Here is an 18592-nt window from a genome sequence, read left to right on the forward strand (position 1 = left end):
AGCCACACCTCCAGACCCAAACTGGAGAACGAGCTCCACAAAACTGGATACAAGTTTGTACCTTACTGGAAATTACTTCAGGGGCTTAAACATGACACAGGAGAAGGATATGCAAAGGAAACTGTCAAAGCCTGGGCAATATATACAGAACAGTCACTTTTACAGGCAGTGTAAATGAGGCAGAGACATGAAGTGACTCACGCAGTTTGGGAGGCTTGCACGGTGAGTCAGTGATAGAATCAAGAATAGGATCCAAAATCCCCAACTCCTAAAAATCTACTTTTTGTAGCAGCCTCTCTTTCACAATCTGCTCAATGTACCATGTAGAAACAGAGCTCCCAGAAGAGTAATCAAAACAGACCTAATAAATTCATCAAATAAATCCAATTTTTAAAAGTACATTTCCCATGACTTAGTTGGCTCTGCTACAGCATCCGATATCAAACACAGCTACCGTAATTCCTTGGCATCTAAACAGTTCTTCAAATATTATCAGTAGAGTTATAAAAAATAGGCTAAAGATCTCATTTTACAAACTATTACCCTGATAAGCAGTACATTGGCACTCCTTTTTGATGGCAGGCAGGAGACTGAAAGGCTCTGCTCCAAGAAGCCCGTTTCATTTAGCCCAGGCAGTTTAATGCCGAGATTCTGGATTCTTTTACGTGCTTAGCAGAAGTACCTTAGAAAATACATTTCACAAAGAAATGGTCTTAAGCCAATAAACCGAGCCCAACAAACCTAGATAGTGTCCTTCAATTAATTCAAAATATCCTGAAACCAAGTGGCAAACTCCCTGGATTTCATTTAACTGCAAAGAGATGGCAGCAGACACACACTTAGTGCCACGGCTTCAGGAAAAAACCCAGGACAATATTTATTGTTTGTTCCATTGCTGGGTTACTGATCAGGGAAGCTAGTTAAGATTTTTACTTTTTCATTCAGTAACTTCCACAGGAAGAAATTAAGGAACACTTAAGCAGATCACCAGTATTTTCCTAATGAAAACCAGCCACCATAACTCAGTTTGGCAGAGACCAGAAAAGAACAGCAGCTTCCAAGTCACGATTTGCAATTAATTTTTAAGCCAGAAAACAGGGCAGAGCGTGCTCTTCTTCAGAAAGTGAAATTGTTATGAATAAAACTCTCCCAGCTTTCAGCGTAAGAGATCAGACAGCCTAACACAACCCACATGACAGGCTTCTAACAACGGTTATTTAGGACCAGCAGTTTTTCAAACTTAAATGGAGATTTCAAGGACTCATTTACATGCATCATCAAATCACTTGAATGCAAGGAAGAATTTATCTATATTGTCCTTTTTTTTAACCTTTTTTTTTTTTTGTCAGACTGTAAAAATTTCCAGGAAAGAAAACAACTGTGAATGACGTGTTTTTCCTGAACCCTCCCTTACATTTGGGAGACAGAAAGGGAAAGAACAACATTGAGACTTCCTGCACATTATGTTGCTAAGTGGCCATCAAGGGGTGGAACTTGGGGATATTTGGCACCAAAATATTTCTCTGAAGTTCTTAGCCTGATTTATTAGCACAGTGCAGCAGATAATGGCAACAGTGCTTCAGGTGGGAGAAAAAATGGCATTTTGTGGCTTCAATTTTAGGTTCTTTTAAAACTCCAACAAAACTGGAGAACGCCAGGAAGCATGTCTCTCAGTGTCTGCCTGGATTCAGACATGTGGTTTAATAGGAAGGAGGAATATTCTCATACCCTTATTTTAGATCGTTATTTTAGCTTTGAAAAGACTACCATTCCTCTAAAAGATAACTCGACTGCAGTAGCTGAAGGACACAATACAGAGCCAGCAAACACATCTGGCTGGTTTGAGTTTACCAAGAGTCATTCAGCACTTTCCCTCCCTTTTTTTCTTTCAACAACTCCACAGGGTTGGATGTCAGACTCCTTGCAGATGGCATACAATGCTCTAGAAGACATTAACATAATGATTAAACAAAAATATACACATAATATCTACTAAGAGGAGACCCCAACCTTCACAGCGTTTTATTTCAAACATTCTCCTAAGAGAACTCTTCCATTTGTTCACAATATCCTGAAGGACAAACCAATATACCAAGTTTTTATTACCAGTTTCAAATTGTTGAGTGACAAGGAAGAAAAGACCCTCTGGGCAAAGCAACAACCAGGTCCCAAAGGGGGAGAAACCATTAGCTGCTCACTTCAGTAGCTTCCCGAGCTCCTCTCCCACTCAGTGACAACAGGGACAAGAAAAACTGCATTCAAAGCTGGGTTGTGGTTTTTTTTTTCCCTAAATGTAGATGTCAAAAGATCTAAAAAATTCATCTTTAGGGAGCTGCCTAAAGTCAAAGACACCTAAACTTCTTGGTTGGCAGAACTATTCAGCTAAGACATGCTTTAAAACAAGAAAATAAAATGGCAAGGGTCCAAATAAATGCTGCAGTTCCCTGCAGGGATGTCACATCTGCATGCACAGGACACCATTGGACAAGGGAGACATCCAGCCCTGACACACATTTATACTTGTGAGGTGCCAGGCATGTCAAAGGGGTGCATGGTCAGGGACAAAACAGAACTGGTTGCTGCTGGCGATAACAGAACCCAGCAAAACTGTAACCATGGGGCTACTTTAAAGAAGATTACAGGGAAAAAATCATTACTCCTGTAGTGTTAAGAAAGGCTGTATGAAGGGTGGTAGGTGTTTATGGTTGTAAATAAGACATGTCAACACTTCTTCATTGAACTGGAAATTCTTAAAAGCTACAGTTATAAAAATATTAACTTCAATGTTAGTCTCATATATGAGGGGGAAAAAAAAATTCAGGTATTTTGTTTGGAATACTCCTGACACCTGAGCAGAGACAATTAGGCTATACTACCCTCCACTGTTTCCCCATTATTGCTTCCTTCAGTTGTACATGAACTATTTTGCATCACCTGTTCCTCGTGCTATATGAGCTCATTGATTTTGCATTTGTGCAGAAGCAGTTCCATTAGACAGAGGGAACACAACACTAAGGCATCACAGCGTGCAGGCAATGGCTTACAGAGATCTTAAAATATTTCTTTAATATATACTGAGTTTGATATTGACTGCAGTCAGAAGTGGAAAATGATTTACTGGCTTCAATTATATTCTTAACAACATTTTTGCATGTGCACACACATGTATTGTGCCACCCATACACACAATTCAAACACAAACTATATTGGTACTGCTGATAAGGTTCTGGGACCTTGGGGTTTTCTTCTTAGGAGCAATTAAAATTTCCAGACAAATCCTTATTTTAATCTTGATTTCTTACTCTTCATGGTACATGCACGCATGGTCTGGGATGATTCTCAGTGCTTCTGTAGTCAATGTAAGGCATACAGCTATAGAGCACCTGCAAAACAACCAGTCTGAAGCTCCTGGAAGTTTAACTACTGCTGGTTCTTCAGGTAGGCCTGTCAATCTGACCAGATGGAAACAGTTAAATCCTCATTTGTTAGAGAATTTCTCATAAGAAAAGAGGTCAGAACCAGAGTAGCTGAACAGCTAAGGCTTCCATAAATCGAAATGCAGCTTTTCAGAAGAAAAAAAAGAATAAAGATGGGTTTTTCTACTCCTCTGACAACTACCCAGCAAAATTTTCCACAACATTATGGATTCTTCCAAATAAACCCTGTTAATAATTATGTCACTATAGAGTTACACTATGCGGACATCACGTCCAAAATTAATTTCTCTTTCCTACTGCTATCATGTGTCAAGGAAACAAAGGCAGCTTGTATGCAGAGGTCCTTAAAGTTTACCATTCCATATATGTACTGTTATGATATTCAAGTGGAAAAGCATGATAAACATTGCAGGTCCCACACTCTGCTCCCATCAGAAAATATAACATGGTTAGAATTTAGAAAAACGTCCACAAAGTCATGTCATATTATCCTGATTACTTTAGTAAGAGTTAAGTTTCTGGGGCTTCAACTTCCTTACTGTTTCTTGAAGCCAGGAATCTTACACCATATTTTTTTTTTGTGGTTCTAAAGCATTTACTTTTTTCCTTGTGAAGAACAAACAAGTTAAAAACCACATTTTTCTCATTCTGTTTTAATCCCGCAGGGTCTGGGGGATCATTCTGCATTACTATACTACATGCCCTATTACACTGAAAAAAATGTAATTCTCAATTAACCTCAGAAAGATGCAACAGTGCTTCAGTACCAGTTCAGAGATATGCCTTCACAAAGGTACACTGAGCCTTCACATAACAGGTCAGTAAGCAAGAAGTACAGCTCGTAGCAAATGGCAACACAAAGTGTGGAATTACCATGTATTTGCCCAGGTGTAGCAAAAACCCCCAAAGCTGTCACTGGGATGTCCATACACTGCATACTGCTGGAAGAGAATGAAGCCAGTTCAGAATATCTATGCAAACCAGTTGTCTGTACTCTGAAGCTCAGCACGAACTCTGAACTGTATTTTCTGACTGCAGGGGAACACAAGGTAAAGCAGCTGCATGCAGTAGTTTCTTCATAGGTAGCAACTGCTTTTCTCCCTTTTCCTGTATTGTCCCTTACCCCTCCCTCCATCTATCATCATGCTGGGATAAATGAGGACAATGGCATTCTAAAAGGCACGACAATTTTGGTGCCATACTCATGCAAGCATTCTGGGAGCTGAAAGGTGTCCATTGCCATGGAAATGTCCTGGTTTGATACCTAAAAAGCAAGTCCACAGCACTTAAAACACTCTCACAACATAACACGGTAAGCTTGTCACAGCCGTGCCAAATGCTTATTTAAAAACTGAGTAGCAAAACTGACCAGGGCTTGGTGTGTGGGTTTTTGTTTGGTGAACACCCAGTAACAGACTAGTCAGAAAACTCTAATTAAGCTCCAACTGGACTAAATTATAATGTCACTAAAAGGCTGTCCAGCAGATGGCAAAGTTTAGATAATTAACAAAAACGAACTGCTCAATTACATTCAGAGCTGTACAGCTTGAGCAACACTAACCAGTCAAATCCCTAGGAGCATAAAAAGAAGTCTCTAGAATTCTTACACCTCCAGCAAAGTCTCTCAATATCAACCTGAGATCACCAATTCACCTCAAAACAATCCTGAAGGTAAGACTAAAATTTTTAAGGCCACTTTATTGCTGAATTCAACCCTCACTTCAGTCACAAAATATTCCCATTCAAGCCCTATGTTTTGGAACGTACAAGTTAACGTGAAATGTTTTTAATTCTTTATGAACTTTAAAAAGCCTCATCTTAAGCACATATGGAAAAATGTTCCTAAATGTCTCAGCAACACAACTATATATAAATACATGAATGTAATTTGAACATTTACATGTTCGATTTCCTGTGGCTTGTAAAAAAGGGTTTATTTTTATTATACCGTTCAAAGTCTGGAACAAGAGACCACTTGATTTTCTCAATATTCCCTCTGTCAGCAGAAATACTATAAACTCTATTTTTATACAAAAATACAGTGCAGTTGAATTTCTGTTATTGTCAATATGATTCACTTGGCTGTTTTTAAAGACGGTAAATGCAAGGGATGGAATTTTACAATTAAACTCAGATTTGATGCCATTTGTCCCAAATAAAGAAACTATCTTTTGTCATCGGGATTTTCAAATCACAATGAGGGACAAGTTATATTTATATTATTGGGTTATAAATACGGAAATGCAAAAGCCACAGTAGAATTGTCAATAAATGGAGAAAGAAAAAGATCGTATCACTTACTTGAGGTGTTGGATTAAATGTTTCATAGAAGGTTAACACTACACTCTGAAATATGAAGGTATTGATGAATATACTCTGATAAATAAGAAGTGACAGAATCCAGTCTTGAAATTCTTGAACAAGTTTTTAAGTTCACAATAACCCGGGTTCACACTGCCCTCTAGACTGGAGTATGACCACTGTAACGCAGGGCACCAAATAATATCCTGGCTTCTTTCCCAAGATCTGCATTTCATCAATATCACTACTCAACTTGGATTACGTTTAAACCAGCTGCTTTTTATCTAAGTGCAATCTCTTACACATCCCGTGAGTAAATCTGCAAAGCAATACAAACCCAAGTGCTGTCAGTGTAAAGGCTGGTATATGAGCTCATGGCATCTTACTGATTCTCAGTGCCGCTCTCAATATAGAAGCAAAAAAAAAAAAAAAAAAGCACCAAATGAATCCCTTGTGGCATGTTGTATATAACAAGACTTCAGGGAAAGTAGTAGCCACTCCTTGTTCCATGAGAATTTTGGTTTCTAGACACTTCACTATGATAAAGCCATCCAGAATATGGACATGAGAATCGCTGCATCACGACAAAACTTAATTCCTTATTTAAGGCAACAAACAAGGCTTCTCACTTTTTTCTGGTTATCTTGTGCATGTAGGTTTTTACTTCATACATAAATCTCATTAATGGATTCAGTTACAATTGTTCAACACCTTTACAAATCACCAATTAAAAATAGAGTGCATTTTAGATATATGAACACATTCAATAGAGCTGGAAGCTTTGCTTCCTGCATTTCCTTCCTTTCATCTTCTTCCACACACAAGCCAGTTGTCCCCATGCCACCTTACCCTCCTTGTAGCAACTCTGGCACTACTCCCTCTCATGAGAGCAAGTCACCATTTCGTCCCTTTATTCCCTTTAGGTTACTGTCACAATTCTGTCTATGTGGGGTGACACACTCAGTGCTACCCGTGACTTACTCAGCTTGCAAAGGCGACTGGATGGGGCACTTGCAAATCACTGTATCTGATGTCAAGATGCCCAAGCAACACCACCTTTGCAAGCTCAGCTAAACAGTACATTCAGTTCCAAGTCTGCCAGCTGCCACTCTGTGTATGTGTTTTCCACTCTAAACCAGGGTTTGAGCAGCAAATATAAAAACAGCTTAAGTGGAATGAAAAGGAAGTTCTGAAATGAAGAGGCGGAGAAAGGTTCAGGTTAAGTAGCATCTGTCTATAACCTCAAAAACTGTAACTTAAGAATTCAAGGAATGCACTTAACAGCATCCAGTGTATTCAAAGTCTGTTCAGCTATAAAGATTATTACAAACCATGAACGCTTGACCACAAGATTAACTGAAATGTGAAATTTATGGTTGCTAATTAAATATTTTCCACAGTATCTTCTTAGAGAAACTACAGGCCAAATTCTTCTCCCTTTGGAGGTAGCGGTTTTACCATTCCCTGCAGTAAAGCCTAAACCAGTGAATGACTATCTGCTCTGTTCTCCTGTTAACCTGGCATTCAACTACCACCCAGCATCGTACATTGCTCCGTATGTTTAACCAAGGGAATTACGGCAAGATACTTCACGCTACATGAGGATGCAGCATGGACACAGAAAGAAAATTGGTGTATTGATAATGGGAACCATTGGAGCTATAATTCAACACATCTATCTAAAATGTTTAATATTTTAAGCAGAAACAGGTTTCATCACCTTTCAAAAAAGGAATTAAAAAATGTTTCAGGTCCGGGACGTCAGGAAGGCTTCAGTCAAACACGGTTCTGTGAAACCGTACGTAACAGCTCTGGGAAACCTCCGTGTTTGGAAGAACAGCAGCAGCAACAAAAAGTCATGTACTGTAGACTTCCACAAGCCAGGAGAGGGTTTTCTGAGCATGAAAACAGAAAGTCACCCTTTCAGTAATTGAAAAAGCAGCGCACACAAAGAGGGGGCTGCTCTAAGAAATGAGGCTGCATGCAGGGCAGAGGCCTCCCCAGACAAAGCCCAGCTGCTGCTCTTTGCAATGAGGGATTAGCAGTCTAGGTCAAAGGAAAAAAAAAGCCCCTCTGTAGCTAAGTGAGCAAACTACAGAATGCATCCTCAGCACAGACAGAAAGGGACATCTAACCAGCTTGCAAACTGTGTAGAAGCTTCTGGGAACAGAAACAAATCCAGCATCAATTTCTTGACAGAACACGTAAAAATATTTCTGGTGCAAAGCAGCGATGCCCTGTCAGAGGACAGGCTGCAGCGACCTTTTGGGTTTTCTTAAAGTTACATTTCACCTTCCCTTCTGTTTTCAAACACATAACAAGCACTTTCTCTTGATGGCAAAACCAACGTGCTATCTGTGGGACTTTAACAATAGCATCTGAAAGTCACTGGCCTAGAGATGGCAGAAGCAGCTCTTTAAATTGCCTTCCCTTCAAACCACAGCTGTTAAAAATATACATATTCACACAGAATTTATATTTTTTTAAATGCAGACACTGAAATCACTTTCAACCTTCATACAGTTGAGTCAGAATGTATTTTGGCTTTAATAGTTTTTTGGCTTTACATTGACACTTCGTTTGAATGGGATATAAGCCAATGTTTGAAGAAAAAGAATTACTTAACCTTTTTATTACATAGTAAATATATTTTCATTCTAACTCATTTGCTTTAGCAACTTTTCTCATAGAGCAAAAAATGAATTGCCTTCTAAATGGAGAAATACTGTTTGAATGTACCAGCATGAATGTATTTCTAATCTGGCTTTTGTTCATGAATGAAACACTGAAAATGTTACTGCAATTATGCTGGTATCTGAAGTGGTGAATTAACAGTGTGTTGCAGGTAGCATGGGACCTATTTCAGTTTGTGGTATTACAGAAGTATAAGTCATTAAAATTACCTGAACTAGAAGTATCAAAAAGACGTACTGTTCAAAAAATCACGAGCTTTTCTTCTTTTCCCCTGTCAAATCAAACCGAGTTCAAACAAAATCAAATTTACCCAACTGAAAAATCCAGTAAGAATAAAAAGGCATCGTGTTATTCACTTGAAAATAGTCACGTTTCCTTGCTGGTAAAAGATAGACCAGATTTCATATACTGACCTACACAACTGTTAGTAATTGCCCTTTTCAATGGAGCTGGGGTTGCAGCTTTTGACAGATGGGGCCTTTCCCAAGAGCTGTGCTTCGGCTCATCAGAACACTCCTTAACATCTGTACAAGTTCCCTGAGTTCTTGTGGGAGCTACTTACTGTACTTCACCAGCCTGAGAGACTGCTTGCCTTACTACTGACTCTTAAATACAAGCAATCCGTGTTACAAAAAAAAGTATTAAATTATTGCATTGGAACAGCAGATCTAAATTTAAGCATGATGTAACAGACTCTGTAGCCTGCATGTTGATTTCAAACACAGGCGCATGTCAACACTACCCTCACCCAATATCCTTGCTTTAAGGATTGAGGGTTCTCAGTCCTACTGAAATTGGGAATGATGGCCAAAAAAATCCCACCCTATTCTCCACTATGGTTAAATTGCTAATGTGTTAAAGTTCAACTATATTTAGAAAAGCTTTAATGAAAAGGTTTGAAAATTCACATAAAAGTAGGAATCTGTGAGATTAGAAATATTTTTTGGATCCACATCAAATATTTCTAAGGAAGTGTTTATTTACATACTTTCACAGCATTAGATGTTTTGCAGGCTGTATCAATACACTGTCTAAGAAATACACAGTTAAGAAATCAAAGGACATTTGGTTTCTGTTTCTAAGGTAAAGGCTATCATCAATATAAACATCTATGGAATGTATTTATCACTCCATACACCTTTACGGGGTACAGGCGAAAATGGCATCAACAATTCATAGAGAAGAGACACACCTGGAGTGCTTTTGATCCCTGATATATAATTATATGTTAGGAAAAAAGCCAACTTCTACTTTCAATAAATACATACACTCCTTGGTAGAATGTATCAAAATGAATCTGTAAACGATGAAATTCAGGACAGGTCAGCTTCCCTGATCACACACATGCCAATCCATACATTACACAAGCTGACATGGCACAGAGAAAGTTCTGCTACAGTTCACAAAAGCATTTTCATTCTTCTCACTCCGTTCTACAAAAAATGGTAAATTCAGTTTCAAATGCTTCAACATCTTTGTGTTAAAGTGAACGGAGGTAACAAGGGCTTTTGGAGCCTGGTCCCCCCCCACCCAGTTCGTGCTATTTCTTCTTTGTACAGTCTTAAAAGGAAGCATCAGAAAACACCTAAACGGAGGAGGTGCTGACAGACTGAAAACTTTAATTGAGACTCCTTTCCCACAGTGCCTCCCACACAAAGCTGCAGAGTTTGAAGATTTTAACAGCTTATAAGCATAAGAGATAATTCTTTTTCCTTTGACCTTGCTTAATCCCTGATAACTTGTATTAAAACAGTAGATTTCACTAAAAATTAGCTCCTTGAAACAAGAAAGCTTTTCAATTCAATTCTATTGGGAAAGATATCTAATATACCATTGCTGTACCTTTTATTTGCAGAACACTAGGAATAAAGGGACAAACTAATTTTAATACCCTTCTCGTTTTTAGCACATATAAGCACTGACCAGTGTGTACAGTGGGAGGTTTTCTCCACACACACCCCATCACCTTAGCAATAAAGGTGTGGGAAACGTCCCATACAATATTTTAAAAGCAAACATTACTGCTAAACTGAGGTCAGAGAGAAAAACCTGTCCCCAAGCAGGTAAATTCTTCTATTCTCTCCTAGCTAAGAGTTTTCAAATGTGTAAAACCTTTTTTTAAAATGCAAGTACTCCAAGACACACTTTGTTGATGCCCATCTCTGCTGTGTGAGCACACAGTGTTATCTTGTGTTCTTCAGCACCAGCCCATATCCCAACATGTCCTTCCACCTCTTAAAATAATCAACAAGCCACCAAAAGTCTCAAATGACAGAAAATTCCATTCTAAAAGATTTTTAGGCAATGTTTTGAAGATATTCCTTTTAGGAGTATCATACAAAAAGATGAAATTTGCCCAAATCCCATGGAGTACCAACTATCCACAGTACTAATGGAAGAAGATGACTTACAGCAATTTAGAGCTTTGCTAGGAAAACCAGGGTGGCCAGTTCTCCTGACTCCACCCTCCCTCCCAAATCCTCATGTCAAGTAATATTCAAAGACAAACACAAATCTGACTTTCAACCAAACTAGTGTTTCAACTCACCTAGAACTCTGTCTTTGAACTTACAGGGTGTGTGCACCTTTTTCTGAGCACAATAGAAGGAGACTGTGTGGGAAGAAGATGAAATGTAAGAACATCGTGGGAAAGACCAGAGTCACAGATGACATGGTTCCTCTCTGAAACCCATCTGGAAAGTCTGAGTAACTGTTGGAAGTCCCCAGTTACTCATTCACATTCAATCAAATTTCAGGAATATCTGGTTTATTCAAAATACTACAAATTACATCAACTAATGCAAGTTATTTTCCTTGATCACGCCTCTTTCAAAACATGCATTTTAGAAGATATGGATTTTTGAAATTCCCAAATTTTAATGCACTTTTTTCCTAAAACAACATAATGAAACCAGTTTGTTCATCCTGGGCGGTTTCCTTAGCTACCACAAATGTTACCACTGAGACATCAGACTTATGATGGTCTCAGGAAAACCCTTGCCAAACTTCACTAAGCCACTTTACACAGATACAGGCATTTTGTTATCATTTTGAATTCTAAAATTCCAGTTATCTTTCATAAAGAGTCGATTCATGAAGTAAGTTTATTCTGCCAAACACAGTAATGCATTCCCCTGTGCCAAATAATTCATATTCTATAATTCAGTTTTCCCAGCATAATGGCAAAATGGGTATCAATACCTGATAACCCTGGATCTATTTAATAAAGTTTGGTAGGGTGTCGCTATGCACTTCTCCCTTCATAAAGGGAATAAACTAAGGACTGCCCTTCTATTTGTAGTGTTTCCTTTGCTTTCTTTCAGGAAGTGTTGCTAAGGAAACAGACTATCATTTACCATGAGGTCCAAGGGTATTGCAAAGTTTTTCTCAGGAAAATAAAAACCCAACCAAAAAACATCAACAGTTATAAAACCAGTACCATCATCTTTTTTGTTTGTTTACTGAAGAGGAAAAAAGGCAGAATTGCTACATCCCAGCCACACATGATATATTCACCAGGGCAAGCTCCTTCTCCCTCCTGAACAACATTATTTTAATTTCATAATGAAATAGGGAGAAACATTTAGCCCATCTTTAAAGCAAAATTGTGGGGGTTTTCCACTTCTAGAGCCAGCATGGTATTTAGCTTTGCCCTTAGAGGAAAGGCAGCAGACAGTTCTGTTAAGCAACAGTTCCCTGAAATAACGACCTGGCACTATGTGTACAAAATCATTACAGACCTACTTACCAAATCGACTTGCACAGAGTAACTAAGCCTGGCTCAATAGATTAAAATTTGTAAACTTCATTTAGAGTTTCTGGTATTGAAAGTTTACATCACAATCCATTTTACTACTAAAAATTATATTTTCCTATAAGAGATCTGTGGATTCACCCAAATCAAAGCTGTGTTACTTGTAAAATTAACATCTACAGTAGTTCAACAACAAGGGGGTTTTGACTTCGATTAATTTACATATAGGAGCAGCTCCAAAGTTTTGATGAAGTCTTATCTCTACACAGATGACATGGGAGGCAAAACAAATGAGCCTGTACAAAATATCTGTACGTTAAAAGAATTTTGCCTCAGTTTCATTAAAGGGGAGCAGTCAACATTTAAAAGTCAAGGTGCTGATACCTTGGGTTTATATTTTACCAGGAGCATTTTGGAAAACAAAAAGGAGGTTTCAAGACTATTAGTAATACCTCTGGAGGTCAACACCACCAAATAAGGTCCCTTCTAGCCCAAACCATTCTACGAGACATATATACGTATCTTCTAATTTGTAAAACAAAGGCTACTGCTGAACTGTGCTAATATATTTTGCCCAGTTCTGACTTAGAGTTCAAGATAATTCCTATAAAGATCATACTGAAATATTAACACAGTAGTATACCTTTATCTTTATTAAGACTATAAATGTCCAGAATACCAACAGAAACCCTGCACATCTCACATGTAAAGTTATAATTTTGAAACGTAAAAATGTAGAAATGTAAATTAAAGGATAAACCAGATTTTAAATTTTTTTAGCCAAAATTTGAACAGGCTTTTATTGCATTTAAGATTAACTCGTGTTCTTAAAAAAGGTCTTCCTAACAACTTACAGAAAGGCTTGTATGCTAAAAGCTATCTAATTTTATCTGACTGCATCAGCCCAAGAAATTACATCCCTATACATCCCACCTCACTTAAAAACTAGAACAACCTGATTAAGTTGTTTTTACTCACCAATTTGAGAAACTTAAGGGATCCATTTTCTAACAAATATGATGTCTAACTATGCTTGACAGAAACCACCTTCAATACTTCTGCCCCCTATTTTAACTGAAATGCAGTAATGAAATTCTGTGAAAGAATTTCTCCCTCTTCCTTTCCTGCACTGTGTTCTGATAGGGAGGAGAGAAAGAGAACATAGGCCAGATATGACAAGTGCTGAGGACTGAAAAACAGAACTCATTTAGGCCCACTAGCAAAAGCAAATATCACAGCTACCTTTGCAAATGATTCCTACACCAAGGTAAATCAGCTACAAGCACAGGGACAGCAGACCTACAATTTACAGAAGAGTAAAACCATGAAATAGAACAAGAGCTTCTCAACTATTCTGCATTTTGGCAGCCGAAGCAGCTCACAAATCCTGTGATCACAAAATAAAATACTGTCTTTACCCTTTGCACTTTATCTCCAAGTAATGTCAGAGTACTTGTTACAAGTAAGTCTAGTAAAGTTGGTGTGTAAATTTATCTATTGCCTCTATGTGGTCTGTTGTTTCCTCAGGCCCATTCTCACCTTCACTGAAACAGCAACTCCTTCCTTCCCTCAGAGCAATAATGTTACAAGGTTATAGTACTTACCTATTCCCAAATCTCTTTCACAGTGGCTTTGGCTCAGATACCTCCTTCACCTAAGGCGTTTTAGTGACTGGAGATTGCTACAAAGTGCTGAGAATCACTTAAGCACTCACTTTGCTGCTGACTACATGATGAACAGGATCTGCCTTAGACTGGTCACTGGAAGATGTCCATGTCATGGCAACATTTTCAACTACCAATCTTTCAATAGGGTCTGCAAACACCTTAGCTGAGAAATGGTCCTGCAACTTCAACTTCCTTAGGGCCAGAGAGACCTCAACTTGGGCCGAGAGGAAAAAACACTCAGTACACCATTTTAAGTACGAGTTTGGCGTCCTACTTCCTCTTCCTCAGGAAGGTAGGATACTCTGAAATCCCTCCTCACTGCAGACACTGTTGGGCAGAACCTTGGAGTAAGTCAAAGACACGTGTCATGAGTGCCTGAGGAGCCCCAGCTGCCTGCAGCCTTACTGCCTCATAAGGCTTTGACCGCACGTACAGTGATTTTATTATTCAAGCTTGGTGCATTTTATAAGTTGAACCCCCACCAAAAAACTTCACAACTAAGGGGGGGGGAGGTCATGGGGGTAAGTGGGAGTTAAGAGTTACAGTAGCATCCCAGATGGCTACTGCCTCTGGCTTCTCACACACCCAGTGGGACACACTGGTTGTTGGTCCACTCATCTAGATGCAGAGCTGCATCTCCCCAAGCACCTATTCTCACCTCGGGAGCTCAGAGGCAGCCAGCAGACCCTAGAAATTCCAGTATCATGCCTGCTTTTCACAGAAACATACAAATCAAACATACAAATGAAAAGGAAGCAACATGATGCTTCCTGACTTTAAAGATGATGTTAAGCAAACAAGAACAGCGTAACACCAGGGAGCACAGGCTGTCAAGAGTATACATTGCTCTCTGCAGAGTTTAATTTTGAAAGTGATAGCGTAAGCTTCATCTCACAATCATCAGACATTTTTCACTGGTGGTGACCAGGTGCAGAGTAGTAATAGAATTAAAAAGCTGACTTTCAGCAGTTGTGTACTATAAATCAAAGCCACAAAATCAGACAGCCTGCAAATTGGGCAACACAGAAGCAACAGTGTGCTCTGAAGTATTAGATAAAATGCTATTTGAGGAATTAATTCAGATTATGACTTCTGTGAACAGTGAAGGTCACAACAGAAATGTCAAAACCACATATATTCTCCACAACTCTGTGGTTGAAAAACTGCAGTCAGATAACACAAGTACGCTCTGCCCTGGATCAAGGACAACAACTGTCTACATCCATAGCAACACTGCCTGATACTAAAGGCTTTGGGAAGTTAGTACTGAGGCGTTGGGGCTGGTTACAGAGAAGGTTGAACAAGTCTGTGATTAGTACAAAGGAACAGGAATTAAACAGAGCAGTAAGCTCGGCTAAACACAAGCAGGAAGCTGCCCTGTCTGCACAAATACTTGCCTCTAGTCTTTAGTAAACAAGACCAACACATCATCAGTTATTCAATATTTTTCAATTTTACCCCTTAGATAGTTTGCCCAGCTGTAGTCTTGTGGCTGACTTTACCGCAAGGAACAGGAGGAACGGGTCAAGGGTTTTCAGGCAGTGTGTCAGCAACAAGGACTAAGACTCCTGAAACTGCTGACATACAGAGAGCAGTAAGTGATGCCACTGGTAGCCAAATCCTTACATGGAGCCTACACTCAAACTCAGTTATGAGAAAGTTGTGTTGCAGGTTTAATTTCTTTCAATCCTGCTCCTTATCCCAAGCTTCCCTCTTTGTTTTCACTCCTTAATCAACCACATCCAGGCAGAATGTCTGTCATACTTCTCTCAGGTGGAGTGGCAAGCAGAACACACAACAAAAAGACTGATTACATCATAGAGTCAGTAGAGACAGGCCTGTGCTAGTTAAGGAGGGTGGGTTACATATTAATTTAAAATTCAAATCTGGTTTTCAGCCATTATGCTAATCCACATAAGGCTTAGAGTCCTCCAATTTTTTTTCACTGCTTTCTCCTAACACAGAAGACTTTGTCCTATAACACTTCCCTGTATTTCCCTCTCCAGGTATACACTCTACCCTTGACAGGATAAACCAATGCAGCATTCAAAATTATACACTCATACTTGTTATATCTGCTATGCATAAAATATCACTTGAAATTACATGAAATAGGTAGAAAAGCTAAACTAGAAAGAACACATGAAATTATTTCATTCAGTATCTCAGGAGAGCAGCAGTTTAAAACTTCAATGCCAAAACCTAAGTCTTACTGCTGAACAGAATACATGAAAAAGTAATTTATCAACCTGTTATGAAATTCTGTGGTAACCTGCTTCCAAGTTCAGTGTATTTCCTTGAAGGAGCTGTAAAACACAAGGTATTTTTCATAATCTGGATTGGTTTATTTTTATGCATTCAGGTGGGATATTCAATTAACACATTCAATCTAAGGACTATTTTGTCTACAATAAACTTCTTTCATCCTAATACACAATATTCAATATTGTAAACCACTTTGGACAAGGACAGATTTTTATCCAACTAATCTAGTAAAATCAGTTATATAAAAATTATAAAAATCACTAAATAAGAATTAATCTTTTCATAAAGTTCTGCTGAAGATTTTAAAAATACACTCCCTTTCCCCTGTGTTTTGCTGCTGTAACTGCAGAGAAAACTGAATTAGAACATGTAGATTTTATTAGGAATACAGCACTAGCATTTTTAACTGTGAGCATTCTCATCCCTTCTCACGACTTGGGCAGATGCATCCAATTAATGATGAATCATTCCACATAAATTTCCTGTTTAGAACATACTGGCAATACCAGCATAACAACCTACAGAGCTCAAAATGGGGAAGAGAAACTCCCTTGGTCACACATCATCACCATTTTTGTTTACAGACCCCAAAAAGATGTTTTCTAAGTGGGGGGAGCACAGGTGTCTTATGAAGGAAATTATTCACTTGAGATTCCTAGATGAACCATCATTATGCTATTGTGAAGAAACTACACTACTGTATGCAGATAGAGATTTATATGCTACACATTTATACACCTAGAGATCACTACAATTAAGGAAAACTTGATTTATTGTGATGCTAAGGACTACTCAGCATATGTGTTGTAAGATCACATGTGAAGCAAACTGAAGAAACCCTGAGGCATTTAAGAACAGCAGTTTTCTGTGCTGTTTCACTCACAAAAAAGTTGGGCCATGATTCCACTGAAGGTGCTGAAAAAGAGAAGAATGAACCACACAAACATCCTGGTTCTTTTTATCCACTCTGTAGCTTGGAATGACTGAAGAGAAGTGCCTCCCAGTGTCAAAGGAAAATAAATCTGCCTGCAACCTCAACTGAAAATTTTGGTCAGGTTCCACTTTCTGAAGTCCATTATCATTCTACCTAATCTGTTGATTAATTTTTGCCTTCCCTGAAAAAGTGGGGTTTTTTCCTCTTTCAGGAATTGTCTCTTCTGCAGGATCCTATTGCCCACGCACCACTGGATCAAGCTGCAATGTCCTAGTTTCTGATCACTCCTAGGGAGGCCTGTGAAAGTCCAAACTCTGAAAGTTCATAGATGTTTCAAAGGTGCTTCTGTTATTCCTCAAAGGCTCTCCTCTGGAAGCTCTGTAGTTGAAAAGACTAACATCATGGAAGAAAACTGATCCTAAGTAACCCTCTCTTTCCTTTTTAAAATAATGATTGATAGAAGGGAACAACTTTTTTTGTACATTCAGATATGAACCTTACATTTCAGTGGTCATATCTGAAAGTCTGGGTGGAATTTTTTAGTTGGGTGGTGGGTTGTTTTTTTCTAAAACAGTAGAAATTATTTGTGGTGCCATAGATATGAAAAAGGTTGACAATATAAGGTAATAAAATCCAATATGCCACTAAGTATAATTTTAAAAAAACTCACTACCAAACAACACAACTGATGATCTTAAGATTTTAGAAAAACAGGTTAGTATGCAACTTTGTTTCTCTCATCTTGAAAATTACTGAAGTCTCCTCTGAATAAGCCTAGAATAAACTTCCACAGCATGTGGCCAGTGCTTAAATACCACACAAAGTATTTCGGTTCCCTTTAACTTGCATCATTTGTCATGTATTGTGACTTCAGCTTTCAAAGTTAGAACACAGTGACAGGAATCTTACAAGCATTTTTTAAAGGTATGCAAGAGTACAGCACTACTGGAGTTGTGAGAATGGAAAAATCTATGGGCAAGGAGGACTACTTTTCTGGCTATCACCTTCTTCCTAGTCTTAGGGGGTAATTTTCTGCACAAGCTCATTGTTCTCGACCAGGCACTGTGAAGTGTACACTTAAATGAAACACTCCCCAGTCCAGGGAGCAAGTTGTTTTTTTCTCTCATCCCGCTCACTAATGGTTAAGATTTTAAAGCTTTTAACTTTCAACAGAAAAAATCCTTTGAATTTTATTACAGATTTCTTCTCATTGACCATTTTGATTACTGAGGTTTCAAAGGACACAGCCAGAAACTTTCCAGACTGTGCAATAAACAAACCCAACCCAATAAAGGTAACTAGGTCTTTCAGAACCATGTAAGGACTCCAGGAGATGAGCAGTTGATTTCTTCAAACTGAGCAGAGAGAAACATGAAATGAACTTCAGCTTGCAACAAACCTGTGAGACATGTAAGAAAGACCATGTCCCGTTTTAACATGACTTAGTATCAGGATTGACAAGGCATTTTAAAAGTGAAGGAGGAAGATCCTGCCATGGAGGAAAGCCTCAAATCTAAAATGATCTGGAGGCACCAATTAT

General features: G+C 38.6%; 1 protein-coding gene across 2 annotated transcripts in view; it reads right to left on the reverse strand.

Annotated features, from left to right (window-relative positions):
• AMMECR1 (AMMECR nuclear protein 1) overlaps positions 1 to 18592 on the reverse strand; it is a gene marked incomplete at both ends in the record, with an annotated part of 97099 nt that overhangs the window by 18669 nt on the left and 59838 nt on the right. The window lies entirely within an intron of this gene.

This window comes from Gallinula chloropus (genome assembly GCF_964237585.1).
Source record: "Gallinula chloropus genome assembly, chromosome: 11".
NCBI lineage: Eukaryota > Metazoa > Chordata > Aves > Gruiformes > Rallidae > Gallinula > Gallinula chloropus.